Source organism: Mobula birostris, chromosome 25 (genome assembly GCF_030028105.1).
Source record: "Mobula birostris isolate sMobBir1 chromosome 25, sMobBir1.hap1, whole genome shotgun sequence".
Lineage (NCBI taxonomy): Eukaryota > Metazoa > Chordata > Chondrichthyes > Myliobatiformes > Myliobatidae > Mobula > Mobula birostris.
This window is the reverse complement of record NC_092394.1, coordinates 56,884,898-56,905,669: the sequence shown is the minus strand read 5'-3', so window position 1 is coordinate 56,905,669 and position 20,772 is coordinate 56,884,898.

The window sequence follows — 20,772 nt, the reverse complement described above, 5'->3', positions numbered from 1 at the left end:
AATGAGGCCATTCAGCCCATCGAGTCTGCTCCACCATTCCATCATGGCTGATCCTGAATCCCTCTCAACCCCACCATAACCTTTGGTGCCCTGACCAATCAGGAAACTATCAACTTTCACCTTAAACATATCCATTGACCTGGCCTCCACCGCAGTCTGTGGCAGAGCATTCCACGCATTCACTACTCCCTAGCTAAAAAAATTCCTCCTTACCTCTGTTCTAAAGGGTCACCCCTCAATTTTGAGGATGTTCCCTCTAGTTCTGGCTACCCCCACCATAGTAAACATCCTCTCCACATCCACCCTATCTAATCTTTTCAACATTTGTAGGTTTCAATGAGATCCCCCCACGTTCTTCTAAATTCCAGTGAGTACAGGCACAAAGCTGTCAAACACTGCTCACATGTTAACATTTACATTCCTGGAATCATCCTTGTGAACATCCTCTGGACTCTCTCCTTTCTGAGATATAGGGCCCAAAGCTGTTGACAATACTCCAAGTATGGCCTGACTAGAGCCTTATAAACACTCAGCATTATCTCCTTGCTTTTATATTCTATTCCCCTTGAAATAAATGCCAACATTGCATTTGTTTTCTTTATCACAGACTCACCCTGTCAATTAACCTTCCGGGAGTCTTGCATGAGGACTCCTAAGTCCCTCTGCACCTCTGATGTTTGAACCTTCACCCAATTTACATAATAATCTGCACATTTCCCAACACTGTATTCCATCTGCCACTTTTTTGCCCATTTTTCCAATTTATCCAAGTCTTGCTGCAGTATTATTGCTTCCTCAGCACTATCTACCCCTCCTCCTATCTTCATATCATCTGCAAATTTTGCCACAAAGCCATCAATTCTATGATCCAAATCACTGACAAACAATGTGAAAAGTTGTGGTCCCAATACTGACCCCTGAGGAACACCACTAGTCACTGGCAGGCGACCAGAAAAGGCCCCATTCATTCCCACTCACTGCCTCCTGCCTGTCAGCCATTCCTCTATCCATGCCAGTATCTTTCCTGTAACATCACAGGATTTTAACTTGTTAAACAGCCCCATATGTGACACCTTATAAAATGTCTTCTGAAAGTCCAAGTAAATGACATCCACTGCCTCTCTTTTGTCCACCCTGCTTGTTACTTCCATGAAGAACTCTAACAGATTTGTCAGGCATGATTTTCCTTTACAGTAACCATGCTATCTTTGACTTATTTCAGCATGAGTCTCCAAGTACCTCAAAATCTCATCCTTAATAATAGACTCCAACACTTTCCCAACCAGTGAGGTTAGGCTAACTGGCCCGTAATTTCCTTTCTTTTGCATTCCTCCTTTCTTAAAGAGTGGAGTGACATTTGGAATCTTCCAGGCCTCTGGGACCATGCCAGAATGAAGTGATTCATGAAAGATCATGACCGATGCATCCGTTATCTCTTCAGCAACCTCTCTTAGGACTCTCAGATGTAGTCCATCTGGTCCAGGTGACTTATCCATCTTAAGACCTTTGAATTTGCCTGGCACTTTTTCCTTTGTAATAGCAATGGCGCTCACTTCTGCTCTCTGACACTCACGGACCTCTGGTACACTACTCATGTCTTCCACAGTGAAGACTGATGTAAAGTACCCATTATCTTCACCTGCCATTCTTTGTCCCCCATTACTACCTCACCAGCCTCATTCTCCAGTGGTCAACTCTCACCTCCCTTTTACTCTTTATATAACTGAAAAAACTTCTTGGTATCCTGCTTTATATTATTGGCTAGTCTGCCCTCATATTTCATCTTTTCCCTTCTTATAGCTTTTATTAGTTGCCTTTTGTTGGATTTCAAAAGCTTTCCAATCATACAACTTCCCACTCACTTTTGCTAACTTATATGTCCTTTCTTTGACTTTTATGCAATCCTTAGCTTCCCTTGTCAGTCACATGGTTACCTACCCTTGTCATTTGAGAACTTCTTCTGTAGGACATACCTATCCTGTGCCTTGTGAACGATTCCCAGAAACTTAAGCCATCTCTGCTCTGCCGTCATCCACCTGCCCCCCCCCCCCAGTATCATCCTCCAATCCACACGGGCAAACTCCTCTCTCATGTGTCTGTAATTCCCTTTATTCCATTGCAATACAGATACATGTGAGTTATCTTCTCCCTGTCAAATTGCATTATGAATTCAATTATATTATGATCACTGTCTTCTAAGGGTCCCTTTACATTAAGCTCCCTAATAAAATCTGGATTATTACACAACACCCAGTCTAAGATAGCCTTTCCCTGAGGAGGCTCAAGCACAAGCTGCTCTAAAAAGCCGTCTCATAGGCATTCAATAAATTCCGTCTTTTGTGATCCGACACCAACCTGATTTTCCCAATCCCCTTGCAATTTGAAGTCCTCCATTACAATTGTGTCATTACTTTTATTGTGCTTTTTCCTGCTCCCTTTGCTCCCTTCTTCATGAAGGTCCTGGTGAATCTCTTCTGCACTCTTTCCGGCAAAGCCACATGATTTTTGGGCCAGAATTGTAAATAATACCCCATGTGTGGCATAGAAATTCTTTGCAAAATTGCAACATAGTGTTCCAACTGCCGGCACCTGTGAAGACAAGCATGCCAGAATCCTTGGTCACCATCCCATCAACCAGTGTCGCTGCTTTCTTGGATTGGGTCTCCCTCATCATCAACGTTCCCTACTGTCCTATCAGTTACCGAACACTCTGTACCTCTTTTGACATGGAACATAGAACATTACTTTGGAACATAGAACAGTACAGGCCCCTCAGCTCATGATTTTATGCCATCCTTTCAACCTACTCAAAGATCAATCTCTGACAGTTCCAACTGGGCCTGCAGGAGGAGGAGGAGGGTTGGGCATGGGACTAGCAACCCCATCCCACAAAAACTCAGCACTACAGAAACACCAGCAGAAGCTCCAAAGACATCATCCGTGGGAGAGGAAGGATCTTTGCCTAGAAGACATATGAAGTTGTGTGGTGAAAACGGAAGCCACAGGTCAATCAACCTGACATTGGTGGTGGGGAAACTGCTAGAGTCAGTTATCAAAGATGTGATAACAGCACATTTGGAAAGCGGTGAAATCATCGGACAAAGTCAGCATGGATTTGTGAAAGGAAAATCATGTCTGACAAATCTCATAGAATTTTTTGAGGATGTAACTAGTAGAGTGGATAGGGGAGAACCAGTAGATGTGGCCTATTTGGATTTTCAAAAGGTTTTTGACAAGGTCCCACACAGGAGATTAGTGCGCAAACTTAAAGCACACGGTATTGGGGGTAAGGTATTGATGTGGATAGAGAATTGGTTGGCAGACAGGAAGCAAAGAGTGGGAATAAACGGGACCTTTTCAGAATGGCAGGCAGTGACTACCGCAAGGCTCAGTGCTGGGACCCCGGTTGTTTACAATATATATTAATGACTTAGACGAGGGAATTAAATGCAGCATCTCCAAGTTTGCGGATGACACGAAGCTGGGTGGCAGTGTTAGCTGTGAGGAGGATGCTAAGAGGATGCAGGGTGACTTGGATAGGTTAGGTGAGTGGGCAAATTCATGGCAGTTGCAACTTAATGTGGATAAATGTGAGGTTATCCACTCTGGTGGCAAGAACAGGAAAACAAATTATTATCTGAATGGTGGCCAATTAGGAAAAGGGGAGGTGCAACGAGACCTGGGTGTCATTGTACACCAATCATTGAAAGCTGGCATGCAGGTACAGCAGGCGGTGAAAAAGGCGAATGGTATGCTGGCATTCATAGCAAGAGGATTCGAGTACAGGAGCAGGGAGATTCTACTGCAGTTGTACAAGGCCTTGGTGAGACCACACCTGGAGTATTGTGTGCAGTTTTGGTCCCCTAATCTGAGGAACGACATTCTTGCCATTGATGGGGTACAAAGAAAGTTCACCAGATTGATTCCTGGGATGGCAGGACTTTCATATGATGAAAGACTAGATCGACTAGGCTTATACTCTCTGGAATTTAGAAGACTGAGGGGAGATCTGATTGAAATGTATAAAATTCTAAAGGGATTGGGCAGGCTAGATGCAGGAAGATTGTTCCCGATGTTGGGGAAGTCCAGAACGAGGGGTCACAGTTTGAGGATAAAGGGGAAGCCTTTTAGGACCAAGATGAGGAAAAACTTCTTCACACAGAGAGTGGTAAATCTGTGGAATTCTCTGCCACAGGAAACAGTTGAGGCCAGTTCATTGGCTATATTTAAGAGGGAGTTAGATATGGCCCTTGTGCCTAAAGGGATCGGGAGTATGGAGAGAAGGCAGGTACAGGGTTCTGAGTTGGATGATCAGCCATGATCGTAATGAATGGCAGTGCAGGCTCGAAGGGCCGAAAGACCTAATCCTGCACCTATTTTCTATGTTTCTATGATGGATGAGTTCAGAACCAGAGGCCACAGTTTAAGAATAAGGGGTAGGCCATTTAGAACAGAGTTGAGGAAAAACATTTTCACCCAGAGAGTGGTGGATATGTGGAATGCAAAGGTAATGGGGATAAGGCAGGAACTGGATACTGATTGTGCATGATCAGCCATGATCACAGTGAATGGCGGTGCTGGCTCAAAGGGCCAAATGGTCTTCTCCTGCACCTATTGTCTATTGTCTAATCATTCTCATCTTTTCCCATCTTCATTGGGATCCTATTATCAAATACATCTTTAATTTGTCACCCATTCTTCACTTTCTGCAGGGATTGCTCCATTCATCATTCCCCTCGAATCCCCCTTCTGACACGTATCACTACAAGCAACAGATCTGCTTCCCTTGCCTATTTACCTCCTCCCTGACTTCCATTCAGGGCCCCAAATAGTCCTTCCAAGTGAGGCAACACTTCACCTGTGAACCTGCTGGGGCCGTCCATTGTGTCTAGTGCTTCTGACGCTGCGTACTGTACATTGGTGAGGCCCGTTGTAAATTGGAGGACCTCTTTGTTGAGCACCTCCACTCCAGAACACTTGGCTTCCCAGTGGTTAAACATTTTAATTCCAATTCCTATTCCCATTCTGACATGTCAGTCCATGGCCTCCTCTTTTGCCATGATGAGGCCACTTCAAGATGGAGCAGCAACACCTCGTATTCCATCTTGGTAGCCTCCAACCTGATGGCATGGACATCAATTTCTCCTTCTGGTAACTTCTACCTTCCCTCCTTCCCCCTTCTCTCTTCCTCAATCCCCACTCTGGCTTCTTCCCTCTTCTCACCTGCCTATCACCTCCCCGGTCCCTCCTTCCATGGTCTACACTCCTCTCCTTCTCTCGCCCTTTACCTTTCCAACCCACCTGACTTCACCTGCTATCTGGCCTTCCTCCCACCACCACCACCCCAACACACACACACTTTAATTCCCGGAGTCTTCCCCTTTCATTTCCAGTCCTGGTGAAGGGTCTTGGCCCGAAAAGTCAATTGTTTATTTACTTCCATGGATGTTGCCTGACCTGCTGAGTTCCTCCACCAATGTGTGCGTGAGTTAGCCTCACCGTTTCGCTGGTCTGTAGCACATTTCCAGAACCCGCTTCATTGCCCACAACAACCGTTCCCCTGACCTGATGCCGGAAGCCCTGGGATGAGTGACTAGTGGGGTACCGCAAGGCTCAGTGCTGGGACCCCGGTTGTTTACAATATATATTAATGACTTGGATGAGGGAATTAAATGCAGCATCTCCAAGTTTGCGAATGACACGAAGCTGGGCGGCAGTGTTAGCTGTGAGGAGGATGCTAAGAGGATGCAGGGTGACTTGGATAGGTTAGGTGAGTGGGCAAATTCATGGCAGATGCAATTTAATGTGGATAAATGTGAAGTTATCCACTTTGGTGGCAAAAATAGGAAAACAGATTATTATCTGAATGGTGGCCGATTAGGAAAAGGGGAGGTGCAACGAGACCTGGGTGTCATTATATACCAGTCATTGAAAGTGGGCATGCAGGTACAGCAGGAGGTGAAAAAGGCGAATGGTATGCTGGCATTTATAGCAAGAGGATTCGAGTACAGGAGCAGGGAGGTACTACTGCAGTTGTACAAGGCCTTGGTGAGACCACACCTGGAGTATTGTGTGCAGTTTTGGTCCCCTAATCTGAGGAAAGACATCCTTGCCATAGAGGGAGTACAAGGAAGGTTCACCAGATTGATTCCTGGGATGGCAGGACTTTCATATGATGAAAGACTGGATGAACTAGGCTTATACTTGTTGGAATTTAGAAAATTGAGGGGGGATCTGATTGAAATGTATAAAATCCTAAAGGGATTGGACAGGCTAAATGCAGGAAGATTGTTCCCGATGTTGGGGAAGTCCAGAACGAGGGGTCACAGTTTGAGGATAAAGGGGAAGCCTTTTAGGACCGAGATGAGGAAAAACTTCTTCACACACAGAGTGGTGAATCTGTGGAATTCTCTGCCACAGGAAACAGTTGAGCCCAGTTCATTGGCTATATTTAAGAGGGAGTTAGATATGGCCCTTGTGGCTACAGGGATCAGGGGGTATGGAGGGAAGGCTGGGGCAGGGTTCTGAGTTGTAGGATCAGCCATGATCATACTGAATGGTGATGCAGTCTCGAAGGACCGAATGGCCTACTCCTGCACCTATTTTCTATGTTTCTATGAACCCATCACCGGCCGAAAACGTGCCTCAGTTGATTTGCCCGGCTGGGGAAAGTATTGGAGAATTCTCACCGCTCCTCGGAGCGCGCACAGAATAGAGGATGCGTTGTTTCTTGGAACCATAGCGCATTCACAGGCCCTTCGGCCCACCGAGTCGGTATTGTTCATCTATTTGTACACCTACATTCACCCCAGTGTTTACTCTGCCCACATTTCAACACTCCCTCTAGGTTCGACAGAGCCGCAGGTCTTCAAACACCTGGGCAAACTGCACACGGACAAAGCCCGAGGTCAAGATCGAACCCCGAGGGGAGCGGCTGGGCCACCTGCTCCCGTGTGCCGCCCACTTCTATAATTCGACAGTCACGTCTATAGTCCGGCACAGCCCTGTTCCCTCTGACAACTGACTTGTTCCATCGCCATTTGCCTTGTCGGAAGCAGAGCGCGACCGTCCCACCCCGAACCAGCCCAGCAGGGTTGGGGTCGCACCTAGTGTCGGTCTCTGGGTTCGGGTAAGGAATCAAAATCCCAGGGTTCCCTGTCCTGCAGCACATTTCAGCATTTCTTACACCCCCCCCCCCAAAAACAAAAACACCTCTCGGTCAGAATCGGGAACCCGACCAAGACAGTTGCAAGATAAGGAGAGCGGCTGATTGGTGCGACTGATAACTCAGCCGGCAATGCTGATGGCTGCTGACCGACTCCACTCCCTCCTCCTGGCGGACATCTCCCGCACGACAGGTAGCCAGCGGAGAGAGCTCCGACGGCCGGCTTCCCGCTGAAAGCCAGGAAGTAAACGCGAGAGAGTGTGGAAATGCGAGAAGCCACACGAACGGCAGCGACGGCAGCCCTGACACAGAGAACGTCAGTTCAGGGCCCCCGCCTCACCAGGGAATTCTACATCAGTTCGAAGAAACAGACCGTGTTGAACAAATAAAACATGCCAGGTATCACTGAATGAGGCTATTCGTCCTACCGAGGCCGTGCTAGCTTCCAGGACAGGCCCGTTAGGGCCAATCTCAATTATTTCTCGATAACATACTCTTTTTGAGATTCCCTCAACTCCCACCCTCTCGACTTTAGCCCGCACCTTCAACGCTAGCAACTTGCAGCAGCCAATAACAAACCCACACATGGGCTGCGGGAGGAAAGCGAAGCACCCATTTCATAGAAACATAGAAAATAGGTGCAGGAGTAGGCTATTCGGCCCTTCGAGCCTGCACCGCCATTCAGTACGATCGTGGCTGATCATCCAGCTCAGAACCCTGTACCTGCCTTCTCTCCATACCCCCTGATCCCTTTAGCCACAAGGGCCTGTCTGTCTGTCTGTATCTTGTTTTACGGCGGTTGGCATCCAGCTTAATGGTGGATTACCGCCACCCTCTGCGCCGGAATGTGCACTAGACATACATTCTAAATCCCTTCACCCAATCACACACACACACAAACCTACACTTCACCCTCCCATCTTTGACCATCCTAGTATCCTATTCCTGTTTATTCGTCATATTCTATAAAAAACCCCTGTACCCCTTAAAAACGCTAAAAATACCTGGACTTGTGCTCTCTCACCCATGCCCAGCAACCCTTTTAATGTGAATTCCTGCACCCCCAACTCCCTTAGTTTATTTCTCATCATCTCTCTCTGTATCCCATACTTCCTGCAACACAAAACTACATGTTCTACTGACTCCTCTTCCTGACATTCCTCACACAATCCTGTCTGGTGTTTCCCTATCATTTTCAATGTTTTGTTTAATGCACAATGCCCCAGCCTTAACCTAGTCCACACAATTTCCTCTCTTCTGTTTCCATTACCTACCCTAGTAACTGCAACACTCTTTTGTATTTGATATAAATGCCTCCCTTTCCCCTCCCTGTCCCATCTTTCTTGCCACATTCGGTTGACTTTTTCCCAGATTACACACTTAACCTCTGCTTTACTGATACTAATGTGCATTTCCACATTTTCTTTCTTTAACGCCCTCTTTGCCAACTCATCCACCCTCTCATTCCCCTTCACCCCTACATGTGCTGGAACCCATAGAAATTTTACCTGACCTCCCTGATTTGCAATTCTTGTAACTAACTTAAGCCATATCTAACTCCCTCTTAAATATAGCCAATGAACTGGCCTCAACTGTTTCCTGTGGCAGAGAATTCCACAGATTCACCACTCTGTGTGTGAAGAAGTTTTCCTAATCTCGGTCCTAAAAGGCTTCCCCTTTATCCTCAAACTGTGACCCCTCATTCTGGACTTCCCCAACATCGGGAACAATCTTCCTGCATCTAGCCTGTCCAATCCCTTTAGGATTTTATACGTTTCAATCAGATCCCTCCTCAATCTTCTAAATTCCAACGAGTATAAGCCTAATTCATCCAGTCTTTCATCATATGAAAGTCCTGCCATCCCAGGAATCAATCTGGTGAACCTCCTTTGTACTCCCTGTATGGCAAGGATGTCTTTCCTCAGATTAGGGGACCAAAACTGCACACAATGCACACAATATTTCAGGTACATCTGCTCTTACCCCATCCTCTTACCACCCTACCAGGGATAGTGTTCCTAACCCGCACGCACCCCCCCCGCCAGCCTCCGCATCCAGCACACATCTCCGCAACTTCCACCATTTCCAATGGGATCCCACTGCCAAGCGCATCTTTCCCTACCCAAACTCTCTGCTTTCCACAGGGATTGCTCCCCACGCGACTCCCTTGTCCGTTCGTCCCTCCCCACTGATCTCCCTCCTGACACTTATCCTTGCAAGCAGAACAAGTGCTACACCTGCCCGTACACCTCCTCCCTCACTACCATTCAGGACCCCAAACAGTCCTTCCAGGTGAGGCGACACCTCGCCTGCGAAGTGTCTGTTGGGGTCATATACTGTGTCCATTTATCCAGGTGTGGCCTCCCGTGAGACCCGACCGTTTCGCCAAGCACCTACGCTTCATCCGCTAGAAGAAGCAGGATCTCCCAGTGGCCACCCATTTTAATTCCTCTTCTCATTCCCATTCCGATATCTCAATCCATGGCCTCCTCTACTGTTGTGTTGGAAGAACAGCATCTTATACTCCATTTGGGTAGTCTCCAACCTGATGGCATGAACGTCGATTTATCGAAGTTCCGGTAATCCCCCCCACCCCCCTTCACCATTCCCCATTCCCATTTCCCTCTCTCATCTCATCTCCTTGCCTGCCCATCTCTGGTGCCTCTCCCCGTGCCCGGTTCCTTTCCTCCATGGCCTTCTGTCTTCTCCGATCGGGCTCCCCTTCTCCAGCCCTGTATCTCTTTCACCAATCAACTTCCCAGCTCCTTACTTCATCCCTCCCCCTCACGGTTTCACCTGTCACCCTGTGCTTCTCTCTCCCCTCCCCCACCTTTTAAATCTACTCCTCAGCTAGTTTCTCCAGTCCTGCCCAGAAGGATCTCGGCCCAGAATATCAACTGTGCTCTTTTCCATAGATGCTGCCTGGCCTGCTGAGTTCCCACAGCACTTTGTGTGTAATCCTGACATAAGTACTTGTATTGTCCAAGCAATCTAAGGCTGTGTGAAATGCCATTGAGGTTGCGTCTGCGTAGACCTATTGTGGCGATAGGCAAATTGAAGTGGGTCCGGGTGCTTGCTGAGGCAGGAGTTCAGTCTGGTCATGACCAACCTCTCAAAGCACTTCATCACTGTCGATGTGAGTGCTACTGGGTGATAGTCATTAAGGCAGCTCGCACTACCCTTCTTAGGCACTGGTATAGTTGTTGCCTTTTAGGAGCATGTGGGAACTTCCGAGTGTAGCAGAGAGAGGTTGAAAATGTCCTTGAATTGGTTTGCACGTTTTCAGGGCCTTATCGGATACTCCACTGAGGTCAGTCACCTTGTGCGTGTTCACCCTCCTTAAAGACAGCCTCCGAAATAGTGATCATAGGGTCACTGGGTGCAGCAGGGATCTTCACAATTGTAGTTAGAAACTCTCTCTTTCAAAGTGAGCATAAGACCGTAAGACATAGGAGCAGAATTAGGCTATTTGGCCCATCGAGTCTGCTCCACCATTCAATCATGGTTGATCTTTTTTTCCCCCTCCTCAGCCCCTCCCCTCCCCAGACTTCTGCCTGTAACCTTTGATGCCATGTCCAATCCAGAACCAATCAATCTCTGCCTTAAATACACCCAACAATCTGGCCTCCACAGCTGCCTGTGGTAACAAATTCACCACCCTCTAGCTAAAGAAATTTCTCTGCATCTCTGTTTAGATGGATGCTCCTCCACCCTGAGGCTGTGCTCTCTTCTCCTAGACTCTCCCACCATGAGAAACATCCTTTCTACATCTACTCTGTCTGGGCCTTGCAATATTCAAAAGGTTTCAATGAGATCCCCCCTCATCCTTCTGAATTCCAGCGAGTACAGACCCAGAGCCATCAAACGTTCCTCATTTGATAACCCTTTCATTCCCAGAATCATCCTTGTGAACCTCCTCTGAACCCTTTCTAATGCCAGCACATCTTTTCTTAAATCAGGAGCTGAAAACTGTTCACAATACTCAAGGTGTATAAAGCCACATTATAAAGCCTCAGCATCACATCCCTGCTCTTGTATTCGAGACTTCTTGAAATGAATGCTAACATTGCATTTGCCTTCCTCACCACTGACTCTGCCTGCAAGTTAACCTTTAGTGTGTTCTGTACAAGGACTCCCAAGTCCCTTTACATCTCAGAGTTTTGGATTTTCTCCTCATCTAGAAAATAGCCTGCACATTTATTTTTACTAGCAAAGTGCATGACCATGCATTTTTCAACATTGTATTTCATTTGCCACTTTCTTGCCTGTTGTTCTAATCTGTCTAAGTCCTTCTGCAGCCTATCTGTTTCCTCAACACTACCTGCCCCTCCACCAATCTTTGTATCATCTGTAAACTTGGTAACAAAGCCATCTATTTCATCATCTAAATCATTGATACACAGCATAAAGAGAAGTGGTCCCAACACCGACCCCTGCGGAACACCACTAGTCACTGGCAGCCAACCAGAAAAGGTTCCTTTTATTCCCAGTCACTGCCTCCTACCAATCAGCCACTGCTCTAACCATGCCAGTAACTTACCTGTAAAGCCATGGGCTCTTAACTTGGTAAGCATCCTCACGTGTGGCACCTTGTCAAAGGCCTTCTTAAAGTCCAAATATACAACATCCACTGCATCCCCTTTATCTATCCGACTTGTAATCTCCTCAGAGAATTCCAACAGGTTCGTCAGGCAGGATTTTCCCTTAAGGAAACTAATCTGACTTTGTACTATCTTGTCCTGTGTCACCAAGTACTCCATCACCTCATCCGTAACAATTGACTCCCAACATCTTCTCAACCACAGTGGTCAGGCTAACTGCTCTATAATTTCCTTACTGCTGCCTTCCTCCTTCGTTAAAGACTGGAGTAACATTTGCAATTTTCAAGTCCTCTGACACTATGCCAGAGTCCAATAATTTTTGAAAGATCCTTACTAATGCCTCCACAATCTGTACTGCTACATCTTTCAGAACCCTAGGGTGCATCTGGTCCGGGTGACCTGTGTTGCCTTAGGTCTTTCAGCTTTTTGAGCACCTTCTCCCTTGTAATGGTAACTGCACTCACTTCTCTTCCCTCACACACTGCAACATCTGGCACACTGTTAGCGTCTTCCACAGTGAAGACTGATGCAAAATATTCATTTAGTTCATCTGCTTGGCCCCTGTTATTATTTCTCCGACTTAATTTTCTAGCTGTCCTATATCCACTCTCATCTCTCTTTTAGTTTTTACACACTGGAAAAAGCTTTTACTATCCACTTTGATATTATTTGCTAATTTGCTTTCATATTTCGTCTTTTCTCTCCTAATGATTCTTTTAGTTGTTCTCTGTAAGGTTTTAAAAGCTTTCCAATCCTCTGTCTTCCCACTCATTTTTGCTTTGTTGTATGTCCTTTCTTTTGATTTTACGTTGGCTTTGACTTTCCTTGTCAGCCACGGTTGTACTATTTTGTCATTTGAATACTCCTTTGTTTTTGGAATACATCTATCCTGCCTTCTTCATTATTCCTAGAAACTCACACCATTGCTGCTCTGCTGACATCCCTGCCAGCATCTCCTTCCAATTTACTTTGGCCGACTCCTCTCTCATACCACTGTAATTTCCCTTACTCCACTGAAATACTGCTACATCAGACTTTACTTTCTCCCTATCAAATTTCAGATTGAACAATCATATTAAGATCACTGCCTCCTAAGGGTTCTTTTACCTCAAGTTCCCTAATCGTCTCCGGTTCATCACATAACACCCAATCCAGTATAGCTGATCCCCTAGTAGCCTCAGCGACGAACTGCTCCAAAAATCCATCTCGTAGGCATTCAACAAACTCTCCCTCTTGAGATCGATTTCCAACCTGATTTTCCCAACTGACCTGCATGTTGAAATCTCCCATGACTATCATAATATTGTGCTTTAGATACGCTTTTCCTACAAACATTTGTATTTCCTGTTGTAACCTGTGGTCCACATCCCAGCTACGGTTGGGAGGCCTCTATATAACTGCCATCAGAATCATTTTAACCTTGCAGTTTCTTAACTCAACCCAAAAGGATGCAACATTTCTGACCCTATGTCACATCTTTCTACTGATTTCATGCCATTCTTTACCAGCAGAGCCACGCCGCCCCCTCTGTCTAACTTCCTGTCCCTCCGATACAATGTGTAATCTTAGACATTCAGCTTCCAACTACAACCATCCTTCAGTCACAATTCAGTGATGGCCAGAACATCATACCTGGCAATCTGTAGAAGTGCAACAAGATCATCCACTTTATTTCCTATACTCCATGCATTGAGATATAACACTTTGAGTACAGTACTGTATTTGCTACCACATTTGATTCTGCATCCCTAGTGCACTGATACTCACCCTGCTGGCTGCAATTCTGTCCTATCATCTGCCTGCCCTTCCTGACAGTCTGACTGCACGCTATCTTTGCTTTCTTACCATCCGTCCTATCTGAGTCCCTTCACTCTGGTTCCTACCCCCCTGCCAAATTAGTTTAAACCCTCCCCAGCAGTTCTAACAAACCTGTCCATAAGAATATTGGTTCCCCTTGGGTTCAGGTGCAACCTGTCACTTTTGAACAGGTCATTCCTCCTCCAGAAGAGATCCCAAAAAGGCATAGAAGTCATTGAGTTCATCTGGTAGTGAAGCATCACTGCCATTCATGCTATTGGGTTTCACTATGTAGGAAGTAATTTCTTGCAAACCCTGCCAGAGTTGATGTGCACCCAATGTTACCTCCATCCTCTCTCGGAATTGTTTCTTCACTCTTTAAATAGCCCTCCGCAAGTCATACCTGGTTTTCTTGTGCAGACCTGGGTCACCAGACTTAAATGCCACACACCTAGCCTCCAGTAGACAATGAATCTCCTGGGTCATCCATGGCTTTTGGTTTGGGAATGTACAGCAAGTTTTTGTAGGGACACACTGATCCACACAGATTTTAATGAGGTCGATAACAACCGTGGCATACTTATCCAGATTTGAAGATGAACCTCTGAATACAGTCCAGTCCACCAATTCAAAGCAGTTCTGTAATCACTCCTGTGCTTCCCTTGTCTGTCCCCTCTTGGTCCTCACTGCTGGTGCTGCAGTCTTCAGTCTCTGCCTATGCTCAGGGAGTAGAAGTACAGCCAGGTGATCGGACTTACCAAAGTGAGGGATGGGATAGCATGGTAGGCATTCTTGATGGTGGTGTAACAGTGGTCCAGTGTGTTGTTTCCTCTGGTTTGTTCAATCTTATTATGTCTGATCTGTTCTTTGTTCCAACTCCATATTCTCAACTAATCTAATTCACATTGTATTCTTCTAGCCGTTAGCATAACACTATCACAGATTCAATTCTGCCATTGCCTGTAAGGACTTTGCACGTTCTCTCTGCAACTGCATAGGTTTTCTCCCACATTCCAAAGACACCTGCATCAGTAGATTAGTTGGTCACATAGGTGTAACTGGTCACTGGGCCAGAAGGGCCTGTTACTGCATTGTAAAGATGTATATTTTGGCCCTGAGCACATTCAATGACTCTGCCTGCAGTTGTCTGTGTGGGAGATCCAGAGGGTTCACCCACCCCTCTGGAAAAGATACTTGCCAGATACTTGGGTTGCAGATAAAGTTTTAAGCCCACTCCACCCCACCAGAGCCTTGCCCTTCACTGCTTCCTTGTTAAAGAGCAAGAAGAAAACAGGTGTGTGGCTGATGAAATGGATGGTGTGTTGGAAAAGGACAGTGCTACACAGAGGAACGATAAAAAGACAAAACAGACGGATGTCATCTAAATGCACATGACATTCAGTCCAAGGCAGACAATTGCTTGGACATAAAGATAATGGATATGTTCTGATTCAGGAAGCCTGAAGTGATGAAAATACTGAGCACATTCGGTTGGATATATCACCAGGGCGTTAAGGGAAGTAAGGAAGGAGATCTTTATTAGTCACAGGTGAGGTATCAGAAGAATGGAAGACAGTTAATTTTTGACAATACACACAAAGTGCTGGGGAAATTCAGCGGGACAGGCAGTATCTATGGAGGGAAATGAACTTTTGAAGCTGAGATCCTTCATCAGGATGTGACTTATGTTGATGTGGAAAGGTCGGGTGTGTCAGAAAGGGAGGAGTCAGTGTGGTTCTGTGCAGGGGAGATCATGTCTCACAAATCTGAATGAGAACATTGATGAGGTAACTCAGGAGATTGATGAGGTCATGTTAGTAGACGTAGTTTGCATGGACTTTGACAAGACTTTTGACAAGGTCACACATCGTAGGCTGGTCCAGCAGATGGGAACTGAGGTGTGTTTGCAAACTAGATCTGAAACTGGTTTGGTGTTAGAAGCAGAGAATAGTGGTGGATGGGTGTCTGTCTGAGTGGAAGTCTGTAACCAGTGGTGTACCACAGGGATCAGTACCTGTGTTTGTCAGATGAGAATGTAGTTGGTCCGATTAATAAGTTTGCAGACAACACATAAGTTGGTGGAGTCCTAGTTAGCAAGGAACGTTGTCAAAGGAGATACGGTAGGACATAGATCAGCTGAAAATTTGGAAGGAAGTGTGAGGTAATGCACTTTGGGAAGTCAGATTTTAGTTGGACATAGAAAATGGTAGAGATCTTACGAGCATTAATGTGCAGAGGGACTTTGAAGTGCAAGTCCATAGCTCCCTCTGAGTGGTGACACAGGTGGATAGGTTAGTAAAGAAGGCATTTGCTTTGCTTTGCTTGCCTTCACAGTCTAAACTCACAATTATCAGAGTAGAAATGTCATTTTACAAAACATTAGTTATGCTGCATTTGGATATTGAATACAGTTCTGATCACCACACTACAAGAAGGATGTGGCAGCAATAGAAAGAGTAGAGAAGAGATTAGACCAAAAGACCATGAGACATAGAAGCAGAATGAGGCCATTCAGCCCATCGAGTCTGCTCCATCATTCCATCATGGCTGATCCCGGATTCCACTCAACCCCATACGTTTACCTTCTCGCCATAATCTTTGATGCCCTGACCAATAGGAAACGATTAACTTATATATACCCATGGTCTTGGCCCCCACTGTCTGTGGCAGAGCTTTCCACAGATTCACTACTCTCTAGCTAAAAAATATCCTCCTTGCTTCTGTCCAAAAGGGTTCCACTCAGTATCTAGTCCTTTCAACATTTGGTAGGTTTCAATGAGATCCTCCTGCATTCTTCTAAATTACAGTGACTACAGGACCAAAGCTGCTAAACGCTCTTCATATGTTAACCCCTCCATTCTCAGAATCCTTCTCATGAACCTCCTCTGGACTCTCTCCAATGACAACCCAGCCTTTCTGAGATATGTGGCCCTAAACTGTTGACAATACTCCAAGTACGGCCTGACTAGTGTCTTATAAAGGCTCAGCATTATCTCCTTGTTTTTATATTCTAGTCCCCTTGAAATATTGCATTTGCCTTCTTTACCACACACTCAACCTGTAAATTAACCTCCTGGGAGTCTTGCACAAGGACTCCTAAATCCCTATACTCCCCATTTAGATAATAGTCTGCACTTTTGTTCCTTTTGTCAAAATGCATTATCATACATTTCCCAACACTGTATTCCATCTGCCACTTTTCTGCTCATTAAGTCCTGCTGCAATTGCTTTGCTTCCACAGCACTACCTACCCCTTCACCCATCTTTGTATTATCTGCAAACTTTCCCACAAAGCCATCAGTTCCATTATCTAAAAAAGTAGTGGTCCCAATACTGAATCAGAATCAGGTTTATTATCACCGGCATGTGACATGAAATTTGTTAAGTTAGCAGCAACAGTTCAATGCAATACATAATCTAGCAAAGAGAGAAAATAAGAATAATAAATAATAACAAATAAATAAATAAGAATAGATAATGATGAATACCACTAGTCACTGGCAGCCAACCAGAAAAGGCTCCCTTTATTCCCACTCGCTGCCTCCTGCCTGTCAGCCATGCCTCTATCCATGCCAGAATCTTTCCTGTAACACCACAGGATTTTATCTTGTTAGCAGCCTCATCTGTGGCACCTTATCAAATGCCTTCTGAAAATCCAAGTTAATGACATCCACTGTCTCTCCTTTGTCCACCCTGCTTGTTACTTCCTCGAAGAACTCTAACAGATTTGTCAGGCAAGATTTCCCTTCACAGAAACCAAGCTGACTTTGACTTACTTTATCATTAGTCTCCAAGTACCTCAAAACCTCATCCATAATAATGGACTCCAACACTTTCCCAACCACTGAGGTTAGGCTAACTGGCCAATAATTTCCTTTCTTTTGCTTCTCTCCCTTCTTAAAGAGTGGAGTGACATTTGCAATCTTCCAGTCCTCCGGGACCATGCCAGAATCAAGTGATTTTTGAAAGATCATGACCAATGCATTTGTGATCTCTTCAGCAACCTCTCTCAGGGCTCTGGGATGTAGTCCATCTGGTCCAGGCAACTTATTCACCTTGAAACCTTTCAGTTTGCCTTGTACTTTTTCCTTTGTAATAACGAAGACACTCACTCTTGCTTCCTGACACTCACAGACCACTGGCACACTGCTAGTGGCTCCCACAGTGAAGACTGATGCAAAGTACCCATTAAGTTCATCTGCCATTTCTTTGTCCCCCATTACTACCTCACCGGCATCATTTTCCAGTGGTCCAATATCAATGCTCACCTCCCTTTTACTCTTTATATAACTGAAAAAAAAACATTTAGAATCCTGCTTTATATTATTGGCTAGTTTGCCCTCATATTTCATCTATATTCCCTTCTTTGGCTTTTTTAGTTGCATTTTGTTGGATTTTTAAAACTTTTCAATCATCCGACTTCCCACTCACTTTTGCTACAAGGCATACTACAAGTATGTGAAGAGCAAGAGGATAAGATGTGAGAGAATAGGACCAATCAAGTGTGACAGTGGAAAAGTGTGTATGGAACTGGAGGAGATAGCAGAGGTACTTAATGAGTACTTTGCTTCAGTATTCATGACAGAAAAGGATCTTGGTGATTGTAGGGATGACTTACAGCAGACTGAAAAGTTGTGCTCCAGGATACTGTGGGAGGCGAGCAAGGAGATTGCTGAGCCTCTGGTGATGATCTTTGCATCATCAGTGGGCACGGGAGAAGTTCCAGAGGATTGGAGGGTTGCAGATGTTGTTCCATTATTCAAGAAAGGGAGTAGAGATAGCCCAGGAAATTATAGACCTGTGAGTCTCACTTCAGTGGTTGGTAAGTTGATGGAGAAGATCCTGAGAGGCAGGATTTATGAACATTTGAAGAGGAATAATATGATTAGGAATAGTCAGCATGGCTTTGTCAAAGGCAGGTCATGCCTTATGAGCCTGATTGAATTTTTTGAGGATGTGACTAAACACATTGATGAAGGTAGAGTTGTAGATGTAGTGTACATGGATTTAGCAAGGCATTTGATAAGGTACTCCATGCAAGGCTTATTGCGAAAGTAAAGAGGCATGGGATTCAAGGGGACATTGGTTTGTGGATCCAGAACTGGCTTGCCCACACAAGGCAAAAAGTGGTTGTAGACGGGTCATATTCTGCATGGAGGTTGGTCACCAGTGGTGTGCCTCAGGGATCTGTTCTAGGACCCCTACTCTTTGTGATTTTTATAAATGACCTGGACGAGGAAGTGGAGGGATGGGTTAATAAATTCTCTGATGACACAAAGGTTGGGGGTGTTGTGGATAGTGTGGAGGGCTATCAGCGGGACATCAATAGGATGCAAAACTGGGCTGAGAAGTGGTAGATGGAGTTCAACCCAGATAAGTGTGAGGTGGTTTATTTTTGTAGGTCAAATATGATGGAAGAATGTCATATTAATGGTAAGACTCCTGGCAGTGTGGAGGATCAGAGGGATCTTGGGGTCGGAGTCTATAGTACACTCAAAGCTGCTACGCAGGTTGACTCTGTGGTTAAGAAAGCATACGGTGCATTGGCCTTCATCAATCGTGGGATTGAATTTAAGAGCCAAGAGGTAATGTTGCAGCTATACAGGACCCTGGTCAGACCCCACTTGGAGTACTGTGCTCAGTTCTGGTCGCCTCGCTACAGGAAGGTTGCGGAAACCATAGAAAGGGTGCAGAGGAGATGTACAAGGATGTTGCCTGGATTGGAGAGCATGCCTTACGAGAATAGGTTGAGTGAACTTGGCCTGTTTTCCTTGGAGCGACGGAGGATGAGAGGTGACCTGATAGAGGTGTATAAGATGATGAGAGGCATTGATTGTGTGGATAGTCAGAGGCTTTTTCCCAGGGCTGAAATGACTAGCAGGAAAAGGCACAGTTTTAAGGTGTTTGGTAGTAGGTACAGAAGAGATATCAGGGGTGAGTTTTTTATGCAGAGAGTGGTGAGTGCGTGGAATGGGCTGCTGGCAATGGTGGTGAAGGCAGATACGATAGGGTCTTTTAAGAGATTCCTGGACAGGTAGATACAGCTCAGAAAAGTAGAGGGCTATGGGTAACCCTAGGAAATTTCTAAGGTAAGGACATGTTTGGCACAGCTTTATGTGCTGTAGGTTTTCTATGTTTCTATGAAAGGGTGGGACTGCCAAGTCACAAATCCCCTAGAAGATGAGGAGCATGGGGAGTGGAGAAAGGCAAAAAGGAAAGCCAAGATTAACGAGCAGAAAGCATGAGAATGTGCAGGATTGAAATCCAACAGAAAACTTATCTATATTCACGAAGGTGAAAAACAAGGAAGTAGGTCATTCAGGAAGGGGGCTGGTGATAGATGTTAGTGTTCAGAAGGAGGAGTTGTTATATGTTTAAATGTGCATCACACAAGATGGAACTCTGCGGGCCAGGCAATGTCTATGGAACTGAATTAACAGTTGACGTTTCGGCTGAGACCTTTCATCAGGACTGAAAAAGAAGGGGAAAGAAGCCAGAATAAGAGGGTAGTGGGGAGGAGAAGGAGGACAAATTGGAAGGTGAGAGGTGAAGCCAGGAGGTCAGATGGGTGGGAGAGGAGGATGAAGTAAGAAGCCAGGAGATGATAGGTAGAAGGAATCTGATAGGAGAGGAGAACTGGAGTGGCACCAGGTGTGGAGGAGAGGGGGAAGGGAAGCCAGAGTGGGGATTTGAAGAAGAGGGAAGGGGGAGGGGAAAATTACTGGAAGTTGGAGAAATCAGTGTTTATGCCATCATGTTGGAGGTTACTCAGGTGGAATATGAGATGTTGCTCTTCCAACATGAGGGTGGCCTTATCATGGCAATAGAGGAGGCCATGGACCAACATGTGGGAATTGAAATGGTCGCTACTGGGAAATCCTGCTTTATGCAGATGAAGTGAAGTGCTCAACAAAGAGGTCCTTCAATCTATGTCAGGTCTCACCAATGCAGGGAAGGTTACTTCGGGAGTACCTGATACAGTAGACAGCCCCAGCAGATTCACAGGTGAAGTGTTGCCTCACTAGGAGGGACTTTTTGGGGCCCTGAATGGAGGTTAGGGGGGAGGTGGATGGGCAGGTGCAGCATATCTTCAATCGCAGGGATATGTGCCAGGAGCAAGATTTGTCAGAAGGGAATCACAAAGGGAATGATCCCTGCGGAAAGTGGAGAAGAGGGGGAATGTGAAGATCTGTTTGGTGGTAGGATCCT